Source organism: Notolepis coatsorum (genome assembly GCF_963971535.1).
Source record: "Notolepis coatsorum genome assembly, chromosome: 17".
NCBI classification, from domain to species: domain Eukaryota; kingdom Metazoa; phylum Chordata; class Actinopteri; order Aulopiformes; family Paralepididae; genus Notolepis; species Notolepis coatsorum.
Genome location: NC_140181.1, coordinates 85,319,666 through 85,333,089, shown reverse-complemented (window position 1 = coordinate 85,333,089; position 13,424 = coordinate 85,319,666). Strand labels below are relative to the sequence as shown.

The 13,424-nt window shown below is 44.5% G+C and overlaps 1 pseudogene across 1 annotated transcript in view; it reads left to right on the top strand.

Moving 5' to 3' along the window:
- LOC311244121 (metabotropic glutamate receptor 7-like) overlaps positions 1-13,424 on the top strand; it is a 121,811-nt pseudogene that overhangs the window by 61,457 nt on the left and 46,930 nt on the right. The window contains exon 7 of the transcript XR_014621002.1: positions 2,577-3,515. The product of XR_014621002.1 is annotated as a metabotropic glutamate receptor 7-like (transcript). The remainder of the gene's footprint in view (positions 1-2,576; positions 3,516-13,424) is intronic.

Sequence of the window (13,424 nt, the reverse complement as noted above, 5' to 3'; positions counted from 1 at the left end):
TTCCTTTTGTGTGTTCTAATATCAAGGCGGGTAGTTCCACCAGCATTCTCTAAAAGTAGTATTTAATTATTTGACACATCCAAGCACTTACATTACCGGTGCCTCTTCACAGTCTGTTGTTAGTGGGTACCAGGCCCGGACTGGCCATCGGGAGCACCGGGAGTTTTCCCGGTGGCCTGGCATGCACAGATAAAAAAATAATAATAATAATTAAAAAAAAATTATAATTTTTTTTTTTTATAATTTAAATTTTTTTTTGTCAGGCCATTGTTTCTAGTTGTGGCGGCGGCGCGGCGCGATAGTTAGATAACCTAGGTGGGTGGGGAACAACCAGGATTTCACTGTGTGCGACAGAGTTGGAGAACTATCTGACTCTCTCCCTCGGATCACACACACACAATGGAGCCGTGCTGCCGCTTGTGATTGGTGGAGGCGGGACCAGGCGATACAACTGATTGACAGTGGAGGCGGCGAATGGAATGGCAAATGGCACTCTGCAGAATACTGTAACAGCCAGGCAGTGAGCCAGGTAGTTTTGTAATAATGAAAGGTCTGTTATTTAATGTTTGTGTAAGGGCTATTTTAACTGTTGATGGGTAGTGCATCAGTAAAGTGAATATGGTATTGTGCTCTTGCTCTGTTTGAATAGGTGGAGAGAGTGGTTAACTGTATTATAATAGTAAATAGACAAATATGTTGTGCTCTTGCTTTTTTCTTTTTGAAGGTGGAGAGAGTAGCATTGCTAGTGCCACAACAGTTTTATTTGAGGTTCATAACAGTACATTGTACTAAGCAATTGTTGGCTCATTAGTTTGTGATTCACATGCACTAAAATTCACCAGAATGCAGGAAATTAAGTCTTTGTAACAAAAAAAATCCTGGTGGGGGACCCCCAGACCCCCCGCTTAAAAAGTGGCCTGACTGGGGCTATATTTCGCGCTATATCTCCCGGTATGAATTATTTCCCCAGTCCGGCCCTGGTGGGTACAGAGAAGTCTACATGGCTAACATTATGACAAGCTAACAAAGCTATGTTTCATCTTTGTTCATCACCGATCTAAAGAATATGGTTTGGAGGGGAATCAATCTATGCTTGTGGGTTTGGGGGGGGGGGGGGCTTGTTTTCCCTGCTCCCACTCCCATGTGTGTATTTGTCATAATGTTAAAGATAATTATGTGATTCAGCTAAAGCCACACGTAGATAGATAATCCTATTCCTTCCTTTGATTCTCTGCTACAACATTAGTATTCTGCACTTTCTCCATTGCTGAGAAGTTGCTCTTAACCGAGCTCTGCACGGTAATCTTCTGATGCATGTTACTGTATGAATCACTATGCTTTCACAAATGCCACAAAAGCTCAGCTCAGCTCAGCTCAGATTATCATCAAAGCAATTTTCAAAAGCAATTTTGTATTTTTATTTTTATTTTTATTTTTTTAGATGTAGGAGCGATGACACAAGATATGTTCAGTTATAGATGCAGAGCTGTCGGAAAGGACATTGGCTTCCTGGTCTGTAGGTTTAAACTGGTCCAGTTTGAAATCATTTGATCTATCCATGGGGGGGGGGGGGGTCTTGTTTTCCCTGTTTACCCCCCCCCCTCCCCCCTCTCCCCCCCCCCCCTCTCCCCCCCCCCCCCCCTCCAGCCTCTAAGTGGGTAGAATGGGTCAAATGCAGCGGAATAATTATATGAAATACAAATTCAGAGTTAAACTTTTGTATTTTTATGTAATCCTGTTCTAAAAAAGGATATTTCACAACATCCCATTCAGTCCCAGACTAGACCCATTTTTCATACATCCCCTTTGTTAATCACATTATGTTCCCTGTATTTTGTACCATATTTCCATTCCACCGAATAAAGGTAAGCAGCTGTTTCCATGGTGATTTCAATTACTTTCAAGTATTGGAAGAGACAAACCCTGCGAGGGATAGATAAACTAGATCTTGCGCAATTTACCCGCAGATCTTGTTTTCAGCTGTTTAGAAAGACTGATAGAAGGACCATTGTGCTTTATGACAGGGAAACCTTGCTTTATGATTTACATTCATAAAGTATTTATTAGTGGCTTGCTTATTGGCAAGTTGTGGTCCAGTGAGTGTTTGGCCTGTGGTCATTAACCATTATTAGCAATATCCATGTCCTCCATCATTATTGATGCAGTGTCTTATCTGTGGTGCTACCTCTTCTTCTCTCTCTCTCTCTCTCTCTCTCTCTCTCTCTCTCCTCTCTCTCTCTCTCTCTCTCTCTCTCTCTCTCTCTCTCTCTCTCTCTCTCTATATATATATCTCTCTCCCTCTCTATCTCTCTCCATGTCTCTCTCTCTCTCTCTCTCTCTCTCCCCCTCTCTCTATCTCTCTCTCCCTCTCTCTCTCTTGCCCTCTCTATCTCTCCCCCCCCTCTCTCTCCCTCACTCTATATCTCTCTATATATCTATATCTCTCTCCCTATCTCTCTCTCCCCCCCTCTCTCTCCCTCACTCTATATCTCTCTATATCTCTATATCTATCTCCCTCTCTCTCTCTCCCTCTCTCTCTCTCTTCCCCTCTCTCCCCCTGTCATCTCTCTACCCAGCTGGAGGAGCTGCAGTGGCCAGACGGGGACCAGGAGGTTCCCATCTCCGTGTGCAGCCTGCCCTGTAAGACGGGCGAGAGGAAGAAGAGGGTGAAGGGCATGCCGTGCTGCTGGCACTGTGAGCTGTGCGACGGCTACCAGTACCAGTACGACGAGACCTCCTGCAGACTGTGTTCCTACAACATGAGGCCCAACCCCAACAGGACTGCCTGTCAACCCATCCCGATCGTCAAGCTGGAGTGGCACTCCCCCTGGGCCGTCGTCCCCGTCTTCCTGGCCATGCTCGGCATCGTCGCCACCATCTTCGTCATGGCGACGTTCGTGCGGTACAACGACACGCCCATCTCGTGCGCGCGTCGGGCCGGGAGCTGAGCTACGTGCTGCTGACCGGGATCTTCCTGTGCTACATCATCACCTTCCTCATGATCGCCAAGCCCGACGTGGGCGTGTGCTCCTTCAGGAGGATCTTCCTGGGGCTGGGCATGTGCATCAGCTACGCCGCGCTGCTCACCAAGACCAACCGCATCTACCGCATCTTTGAGCGGGGCAAGCAGACGGTGGCCGCGCCGCGCTTCATCAGTCCCACGTCCCAGATCGCCATCACCTCCAGCCTGATCTGCGTGCAGCTGCTGGGGGGTGCTGGTGTGGTTCGCCGTGGACCCTCCGGATACGGTTGTGGACTACGACGAGCAGAAGACGGTGGACCCCGTGCTGGCCCGCGGCGTGCTCAAGTGCGACATCACAGACCTGCAGATCATCTGCTCGCTGGGCTACAGCATCCTGCTGATGGTGACCTGCACCATCTACGCCATCAAGACCCGGGACGTGCCTGAGGACTTCAACGAGGCTAAGCCCATCGGCTTCACCATGTACACCACCTGCATCGTCTGGCTGGCCTTCATACCCATCTTCTTTGGCACGGCCCAATCTGCGGAAAAGGGTGAGTCATTTTGTTCTCTGTCTCTCTCTCTCTCTCTCTCTCTCTCTCTCTCTCTCTCTCTCTCTCTCTCTCTCTCTCTCTCTCTCTCTCTCTCTCTCTCTCTCTCTCTCCTCTCCCCCCCATGCTGATTACTTTCATTTCTTCTAGCCTCTGTTTTTATCTTGTCCAAACACTCACACACACACACACACGCACGTGCCATACTTGAGCAAACACGTCATTATGCAAACATAAACACGGACATAGAAATGGGTAAATACATGAAGCTCGATCACACACATTTGTTGTGTAAGTTTAGACCTCATTTTCTTTTGATTTAATTCATGTGGCTTAGCTATGCATACAAACCCACACACAAGGACCACAGGAGACATAAATAGGCTTTTGAAAGAGGGAGGCGGGGCCGGCAGAGGAGGCGCTGCGCGACGCCCGAGGAGCTGCATGTGTAGCGGGCGCATTATCTTAGCTCTCTCGCCTCAGGCCCAATGTAGAGTATTATGGATCATTCTGGAGAGGAAAACAAGGGGGTTGAGGAGGTGGAGGAAGAGGAGGATGTGGAGCCGGGGGAGGAGGAAGGGGGGGACCGCGTGGGGGGGGGGAGTGGGGGGGGGGGTGGGGGGGCGGCAGGGGGTGGTAAATGGGAGCCTGACTCGACTTCCCATTCCTTGACAACTGCATTCTGTTGAATGCACTTGACTTCGACAGCCACTGAAGTTGATTGAGGATGTGACACCGCGACCCTCTGTGCGAGTCATTGCTTATCTGAGCAGCGTTGTACAGAATACAGATGCGTTTATCTGACTCAACTCCGTAGAGCTAGCATATGTTTCCCCAGGCCGCCTGGCAGACATGATGGAACTGGGGGGGGGGGGGGGGGGTCTTCTGTTGACGGAATATCGATGCAGACAGGAAAGTGTTACTCCTAACCTTTTGAGGGAGCGGAGCCGTTCAATACTGCTCCCGCTAAGCTAGCACGCGCGATGGATCACAAACTGATTTTCCTCATCTCAATTTGCTACTGATTTCATAGATGAATTACGCCCTCGGTAGTGATTAGGAGTTCATTATGTGTTACTCTCGGCGGCTAGCGAGCCAGTAATGTGTTTATCTTTCCTCCTTATAGAGTTAACTCTTACTCACTACGGTGTCCAGGTGGGATGCTGTCTGCGATCCCTCATCATTAGTTCCACTCACCTCATTTATATTTACATTTTGTCATTTAGCTGAACGCTTTTATCCAAAGCGACTTACAAGTTCTGTACAACAGGTCAGCAGGAAGGGTACAACTCTTTCAGCTGAGTAACAATGTTTATCAAACAGTGTTGAAACTTGGGTGCTGCAGTCTTGAGTGCATAGTAGTAGAGACATATTAGTATATGTAGAAGGGTGGATTATCCCTGCTTGTGGGAGTAGTAGTACACAGACACTGGGTAGTAGGATACTATAGTATTGGACCTATAAGTACCCCCGTCTTTGGCCTGGAACGTCGTACTGGAGGGCTTGCAGCTGGAGTGGATGGGGCCCAGGAATTACTAACCTGGGGACTGGTACTCTGGTCTCCCTCGCCTTCCAAGGCGGTCAGCAGTAGCTCCCCACACACCCTCACTCCCTCAGTACCTCCCGACAGCCCTCCCACACCCAGTGACTGTCAGTTCAATAGTGTTATTGGGCTTCCCTTTAAGCAGTACCCTTCCTTAACCACCTGTATAGACCCTTCAAATGCTATTCTGTAAATGGGGTGTAAGGGTTAAATAATTATGCCGTCACAATATTTACCCAGAGAATAAAATAGCAAATGGAACTCAAAGAAAGAGACACACACAATGATCCCAATTAACTCTATGTTTAGTGAAGCCTGGGCAGATTATACATTACAACGTTAATGTTTACTCATAGGGCACCGGGTGCTCTTGTAACTAATGTAGGGGAAGCTCTTCCCACCATAGGCACCGAGTGCTCAATACATTAAATCACCCCGCTTGTACTGGGGGAACCCAGGCATAGAACGTAAACACTTTGGGAGTCTCAGAATCAAACAGTCAATAAATCAATAACAAAAATAACCAATAAATGTGGGCCCACGTTATCAAAGAAAACCTAACCTAAGCCAGCTTAAATTGTTTGGGGTACCCCTTAGACCAGGGGTCGGCAATTAGGTTTGGCCACGGGCCAGAAATGGCTTGGCGGGGCCAGGATCAAAAACAATGGCTAATTTAATATAGTGAAAAAAGACAAACGTTTTTCTCTGGTCTGCATCCCCTTAACAATTGTGTGTATTGCGCCGTACTGTATTGTACCCATTCTGCAATCTGTTAAATAAAGTTTTCATTCATTCATTCATTCAGCTGTTGCAGATCACCGCGGCGCGTGATGAACAGATCAGAAGACAGAATGCATGAAAACACGACTCACCATACCTTGTTTGTTGTTAAGTCCTCCAAAATCCCTGCTAATGTTTGAAACATGTCACATATCCACTCGCCGCCCTCCAATTCCAGATTGCCATTGAATGCAGCTACTTTATATGCCAATTTGAACACAGTTGTCATCATTGCCTCGCTGCTGTTGTTGTTGTCGCCACATATTATGCAGAGAGGACGTCGGCTCGGCACGCAAGAATCACCGACCTGTTGCGATAAACCCGTATTTTAAGTATGGCTCCTGTTTATTAAAAGAAGCGTTGCAAAATATGTTTGTTTTGTTTTTTTAACACATTTTGTTACTCGCTCCATCTCGAACGCGGAAGTGAAAGTGCGTTAGGAAGATATACATGCGACCCGGTGGGACTATTCCATTGGTTCTCCCAGTCCACGTGACCATTTCTAGCATTTCAATTGGCTATAGTGACAGACATGCTTTTGATGACTGCCGGTAGATAGATACAGCTTCACAATAAAAGACACCCTGGCGTCCCGAGTAAATATTTCCTGCGCGTAAAATAAATATCATATTCTCAAAATAATCTGACGGGCCAGAAATTATTGCTGGCGGGCCAATGTCGTCCCGCGGGCCGCCTATTGCCGATCCCTGCCTTAGACACTGGTGATTAGCGTTCACTTCAATGGACGTTGCTGTTGATACACACGTGGTACTGTTAGTACTTAGCCAAGAGGGCGGACCCACTCTTGTCACCGCTAGTCCGGATGACAAGATGGCGTCGGCAATCCGCGAGCACGGCCAGCAGGTTGGGCGAACAGCAGGCAGTGGTTAGCGGGCAGAGCGTGCTGTATGGCGTCCTCTGCTGGTGGGAAGAGGCGTCCTCTGTACCGTCTGGGAACCGTCCACCGCTGCTGTTGCTTCCGTCGCGCGAGCTAATACTTGGTGCTACCTTAAACACAGCTAAGCTTTCTGGCTACACCACCGGTCTCTTCAGCGCCTCGCGCCCGGTAGTCTACTCAAGTCAGACAGAGCCGTTAGCGGCATGCTAATATACCGCACACAGTAACTACTATAACCCGATAATGTTAGACGTTAGTCTCGTTAGCTTAGACGTTAGTCCTTGGGTTCAGTTTCTCTTACTCACACACTATCACGGATACTTCTAGGATAACCCGTCACTAGCAAGTATGTCTCATCACCCGTCGCCCGCTCCGGCGGGGCTCTCTGGCTTCACTTCTTTAACGGGGCTATTCCAAAGCACCTCCCGTTGTAGCTGCGACCGTTCACGGCTACATCCAACGCCGAAGAGAACTTTCTGTTCCCCTTGCCTCTAGGTAATGAAGATTACTTAGTGGCAAAGTGCATGATAGTAAAAGACAGTATGAAGGTTAGTAGACAGTATGAAGGTTAGTAGACAGTATGAAGGTTAGTAAGACAGTATGAAGGTTAGTAGACAGTATGAAGGTTAGTAGACAGTATGAAAGTTAGTAGACAGTATGAAGGTTAGTAGACAGTATGAAGGTTAGTAGACAGTATGAAGGTTAGTAGACAGTATGAAGGTTAGTAGACAGTATGAAGGTTAGACAGTATGAAGGTTAGTAGACAGTATGAAGGTTAGTAGACAGTATGAAGGTTAGTAGACAGTATGAAGGTTAGTAAGACAATATGAAGGTTAGTAGACAGTATGAAGGTTAGTAGACAATATGAAGGTTAGTAGACAGTATGAAGGTTAGTAGACAGTATGAAGGTTAGTAGACAGTATGAAGGTTAGTAGACAATATGAAGGTTAGTAGACAGTATGAAGGTTAGTAGACAGTAAGGTTAGTAGACAATATGACGGTTAGTAGACAGTATGAAGGTTAGTAGACAATATGAAGGTTAATAGATAGTATGAAGGTTAGTAGACAATATGAAGGTTAGTAGACAATATGAAGGTTAGTAGACAGTATGAAGGTTAGTAGACAATATGAAGGTTAGTAGACAATATGAAGGTTAGTAGACAGTATGAAGGTTAGTAGACAGTATGAAGGTTAGTAGAAAGTATGAAGGTTAGTAGACAATATGAAGGTTAGTAGACAGTATGAAGGTTAGTAGACAATATGAAGGTTAGTAGACAATATGAAGGTTAGTAGACAATATGAAGGTTAGTAGACAATATGAAGGTTAGTAGACAATATGAAGGTTAGTAAGACAGTATGAAGGTTAGTAGACAGTATGATGGTTAGTAGACAGTACAAAGGTTAGCCTCATGTTTCTAGGAGAACAAGGACACTGCCAGCTTGCCACGCTTGCATGAAACATCCACTTCCCATGTCCCTGGGAGTCACTAGTTCTAAGACCTGCCTGGTTCCATACAAATGTATTTCTATGGTCTTTACCATGGGAGTTTCTCATGGTTACTGGGTTTATATGGTTCCACTTATTCAATTGGTCTTGACATTTAACAGGAGCAGAGTTTAGCATCATTAAACGAGATCTGTGTTTTGAAATTTGAGGGGAAAAGCAAGAAAAAGGTCATGGGTACAAGACTGTGTACTAAATGCACCGGGAACTAAATGCATCTACATTTCAAGCCCAGTCTCTAGTGAACGCTCTGTAGCTGAGAGGACAATGTTACAAAGTAAAAAGAATAAAACCAACAGACAGAATATACTATTCGAATTATACTCATGATTACCTGACTCAGATTGTCCTACTGCATAGTTTTCATGTATTGGATGTACGTACATAGTGATCAATGAAAACCAAAAATGCCGGTGAATGGTAAAAGAATAATGGTAAATTGACTGCATTTATATAACAGCTTTTATCCAAAGCGCTTTACAATTCGCTCCTCACATTCACCCATTCACACACCGACAGCGGAGGCAACCATGCAAGGTGCCAACCTGCTCATTGGGAGCAGTTAGGGCAGGGGTGGGCAATTATTTTTCCCGGGGGGCCGAATGAGCAACTGAAAATATGTTGGAGGGCCGGGCCAAAATTCCAAACTCAATTATGCATAATATACATTTTATTTCTATATAAAAAGCAGTAAATGGCATTGTTTTGACCCCTGGTAAGAGTGTATGTTATTATTTGGCAATTAAAAGGTGAGGTTAGCTTTCAAAAATATCATTTATTCAAAAAAATGATGAACAAAATGTGAAATATTAATAACAAATGGCATGTATGAAAAAGTGCTATACAAATAAAGTTATTATTTTGAGTTTCATATTCTATTGAAACAAGGATTTTCTTAGCTTTCTAAAGACATCACATCATCTTATAGCCAAAATAAACAAGACATGTCACTGAACTGTGTAAAGAAAAGTGTCCCAGTTTTGTAGCCTTTTTTACTTTACATGCCTATATTAAACATTTAATGTTTTCAGAACTGTGCAAAAAAAAGAAAAAAAAATATCAAGTGTCCCATTTCACTTGTTGTATTTCCACATTTTAGTGTTCTTCAGCAATTTTTTTTCATTCAGTGTGATAAATCCAGTCTCTGTTGAGCTTTAACAAGTCCATCAAAGTCAGGTTGCATGTCTGAGGTGGAGATGCGAAGCACAGCTGCCAGATGTTCATCAGTGAGAGAGGATCTGTACCTGGACTTTGTAAATGTCATGACTGAGAATGTCTGTTCACATATAGGTGGATCCAAAGAGAACCAACATCTTCTGAGCATGTCTCCTCATGTTTGGAAAGTTCTCCTCCTTGAGAGCAGAGTAGAACTCTAGCAGTGATGCTGACTTAAAGTGCTCTTTCAGTAGTGAATCAGACTGCAGGTCAATGAGTTCAAGCTGAACATCAGTGGGTGCACTATCAACACTGCAGGTAAAGGGAGAGGAAACCAGCTGCATTTCATCCTCAACCTTTTTGAAATCTTGAAAACGCCTTGAAAATTCATCATGCAGTGCTCCATGGATGAGTACCTGTGCCGGTGATCAGCTGATGGTTTGACTTCTTTCAGGGTTTTCATGTGTTTGAGATTGTTGCTGCCTAGTTGCCTTGAAATTTATTGCAAATAAAAAAAATGTAATCTACCTACCTCAGTTGTGGAAAAAAACCACACTTTCGACAGTTTTCGGCTTGCCATTGCCCCGACTGCTTTGTTGTTGAATCAAGTCAAATCCTAGGTAAGCGTATATTGTGCGTGTGAACGTTGACATAAAAAAAAATTATATATATATATATATAATTAATATTTAATTTAATTAAATTATTAAAAAATTTATATTTTTATTTTTATTTTATTTTATTATCATGTAATCTTTCGCGGGCCGGTCAGAATCATCCCGCGGGCCGGCCCGCGGGCCATACAATGCCCAGGTCTGAGTTAGGGGTAGTGTCTTGCTCAAGGACACTTCGATGCGCTGCCGGGAAGAGCAGGAATCGAACCGGGAACCTTCTGATTACCAGACGACTGCTCGACCTCCTGAGCCACTGTTACCCTTTGGCAGGAAAGCAAACTATAATGAAAAGGGATACCAATGTCAGAGTAGTTGTGCTATCGACATCGACAGTAGCTAGCGTCTTAGTTCAGCAACCGGGAAAAGAATCACAGCAGTGGTAGTGGGCGGAACAGAATGAGCTGAACAGCAGGGAGGGACACTGAACTGAACACTGAACTGAAAGAGAATGGCTGGTGTCTTTGGTTTAGATAACTACAGTGTTGTTGAGGTAATCCTTTTTTTATTGTCACCTACATGCGACCCCACTTTGGGTCGCGACCCGTAGTTTGAGAACCACTGCTTTATTATGCATTCAGCAGTAGCAACAGCTGTCCATGGTTCTGACCAGTGACATCCCTCTCCTCTCCTCTCCTCTCTTCTCCTCTCCTCTCCTCGATGAATTGAAAATGGGGGACCCTGATGTAAACAAGACGAAAGTCTTTCTCTGGTCTGCATCCCCTTAACAATTGTATGTATTGAGCTGTACTGTACTGTACACATTCTGCAATCTGTTAATAAAGTTTTCAATCAATCAATCAATCAATCAATCCTCTCCTCTCCTCTCCTCTCCTCTCCTCTCCTCTCCTCTCCTCTCCTCTCCTCTCCTCTCCTCTCCTCTCCTCTCCTCTCCTCTCCTCTCCTCTCCTCTCCTCTCCTCTCCTTATCACAGATAATTTGGCAACAACAGAGATCCCTTATGGGAAAAACCAATTCATCCCAATATATGGGATGTCCCGACTAATATGGGACAGTTGGCAACCCTAGTCACAGACAATATGTAACTGTGCAATACTGCCACGACCAATTCAGATTTTAGAGTACTTTGTTCTGTAATAGCAACGTTAAGGGGGGGACCTTTGTAATATATTGCTGTTTAATACGGTACATTAGCTTCTGACAATGCCACATTTGGTATTTATGCAGTTGAGAACTACTGGCCTGTGTGTGTGTGTGCGTGTGTGTGTGTGTGTGTGTGTGTGTGTGTGTGTGTGTGTGTGTGTGTGTGTGTGTGTGTGTGTGTGTGTGTGTGTGTGTGTGTGTGTGTGTGTGTGTGTGTGTGTGTGTGTGTGTGTGTGTGTGTGTGTGTGTGTGTGTGTGTGTGTGTGTGTGTGTGTGTGTGTGTGTGTGTGTGTGTGTGTGTGTGTGTGTGTGTGTATGCGCGTGCATTGGTGTACGCATGTGCGCTTCCTATGCGATAGGCTACGTGTGTTCAGGGGCAGATTGGTGTATTTGACTAGGTTCTTATCGTACAAATACCTTGCCCCGTTGTGAATGGCTAGAGGCCACCGGGACGGATTTGAATGTATCTTTCCCATTCAGGGTTTGTCTATTATTGAGAGGATCGGTGGAAACAGTGCAGATACCACGGGGAGCGACCACTAACCGCTAATCCTAATATTCAGATATCCATTTGACCCCATATGATATTATATTATTATATCCCTCTTTGATGCGGTAACCTAAGCTGTGGCTGTATTGGGGGAATTTACTACACCTCAGCTTTATTCAGATGCCCTTATGTTCCCGCACCTGTGACTAAGCCCACCATCCCCCCCAATTTACCATCCAAACTCATGTTGGGCGAAACCATGCGGAAAGAGTGACAAAGGATCACTCTGCACCTGCATGTGCTTCACTGAGGTTAATGACTGTGAGAATCACCAGTATCCAAATTTGCTTCCTCTAATGTCTGAACCTCGACTGACTTTTTAGAAACAGTGAGGAAGCTCCACGCAGGCCTGTATTTGACCAATTTATGAATAATTAATTACATTTCAAGTTTCAAGTTTTCAAATTTTGTTTTATTTGTCACATATAAGGTACATGTGCATTACAGTGAAATGCTTGGTTATGTATGAGCCCCCTAAGATTGTGCTTCATACAGTAAAAAATTAAGTAAACCGAATAAAGACCAAACACTATACAAAATATACAATATACAAAACCAAAGTACAAAATTAGGTAGAGATGGTAGTGTAAATCTTTTAGTAATAAATAGATAAATATGGTGTAGTGTTAAAAAGTGTTTAAAGTGACTAAAGTGAAGGTTAAAGGTGAATGTTTAAAGTAAGTGTGTACATCTGGAGGTGTGTGCAATGAATGTAGGATAGATGGGTTAGTGTTACATAGAGTCCACATTGAGCAGCCTGATGGCCTGGCGATAGAAGCTAATTTTGAGTCTCTCTGTACTGACCACGAGACTCTCTTAGCCATGGCCCTGCAACACTGATGTACATGTCCTGGAGAGTGGGAATCCCACCTCCAATTGTGCATTCGGCTGATCGAGCCACTCTCTGCAGTCTGCTGCGGTCGTGTGCTGTGCTATTCCCAAGCCAGGAGGTGATTTTACCAGGCAGGATGCGTGTATCTTTTCCGCAACGGAATTCAGTTTCCGGGTTCCTCTGATTGGCCACTGACCCCACGTGACCACGCCCTATTACATGCCCCCTTATCGACGCACGTTATGCAACGCTCTACAGCTCTTTCGCTGACTTCCTGACTTCCTCGCAGAACAACTGTTTCCGTATTTATAATATTGGAAAACGCCGCGCTGTGAGCGCTGTGAAGCACCTCTGTATTAAATGCCGACAGCACCTCTGTATTAAATGCCGCCAGCACCTCTGTATTAAATGCCGACTCATCAATCAATCAATAACAACATTAACGATAACGTTAACATTAGCATTAGGCTAACGCCAAGCTGTAATGTTACCAGCCTCGCGTCTATCTGCTAACGTTAGCATTAGGTAATAACCGGTTTAAAATGGATGGTGATTACCTCACGTTGTGTCTATTCTGCTAGCATTAACGTTACTAGTACAAACAATCAAACCAAAATATTGACATCTAACTTATCTTTAGATATTTACTCAACCTCTAATGTCTAACTATGAATGAACACAACACTCTAACTTAACATCTTTAGCTAATAAAGTACTCAACCTTTACTGTCTTTAACTATGAACAAACACAACACTAACTTACCATCTTTAGATAATAAAGTACTCAACCTCTACTGTCTTTAACTATGAACAAACACAACACTCTAACTTACCATCTTTAGATAATAAAGTACTCAACCTCTACTGTCTTTAA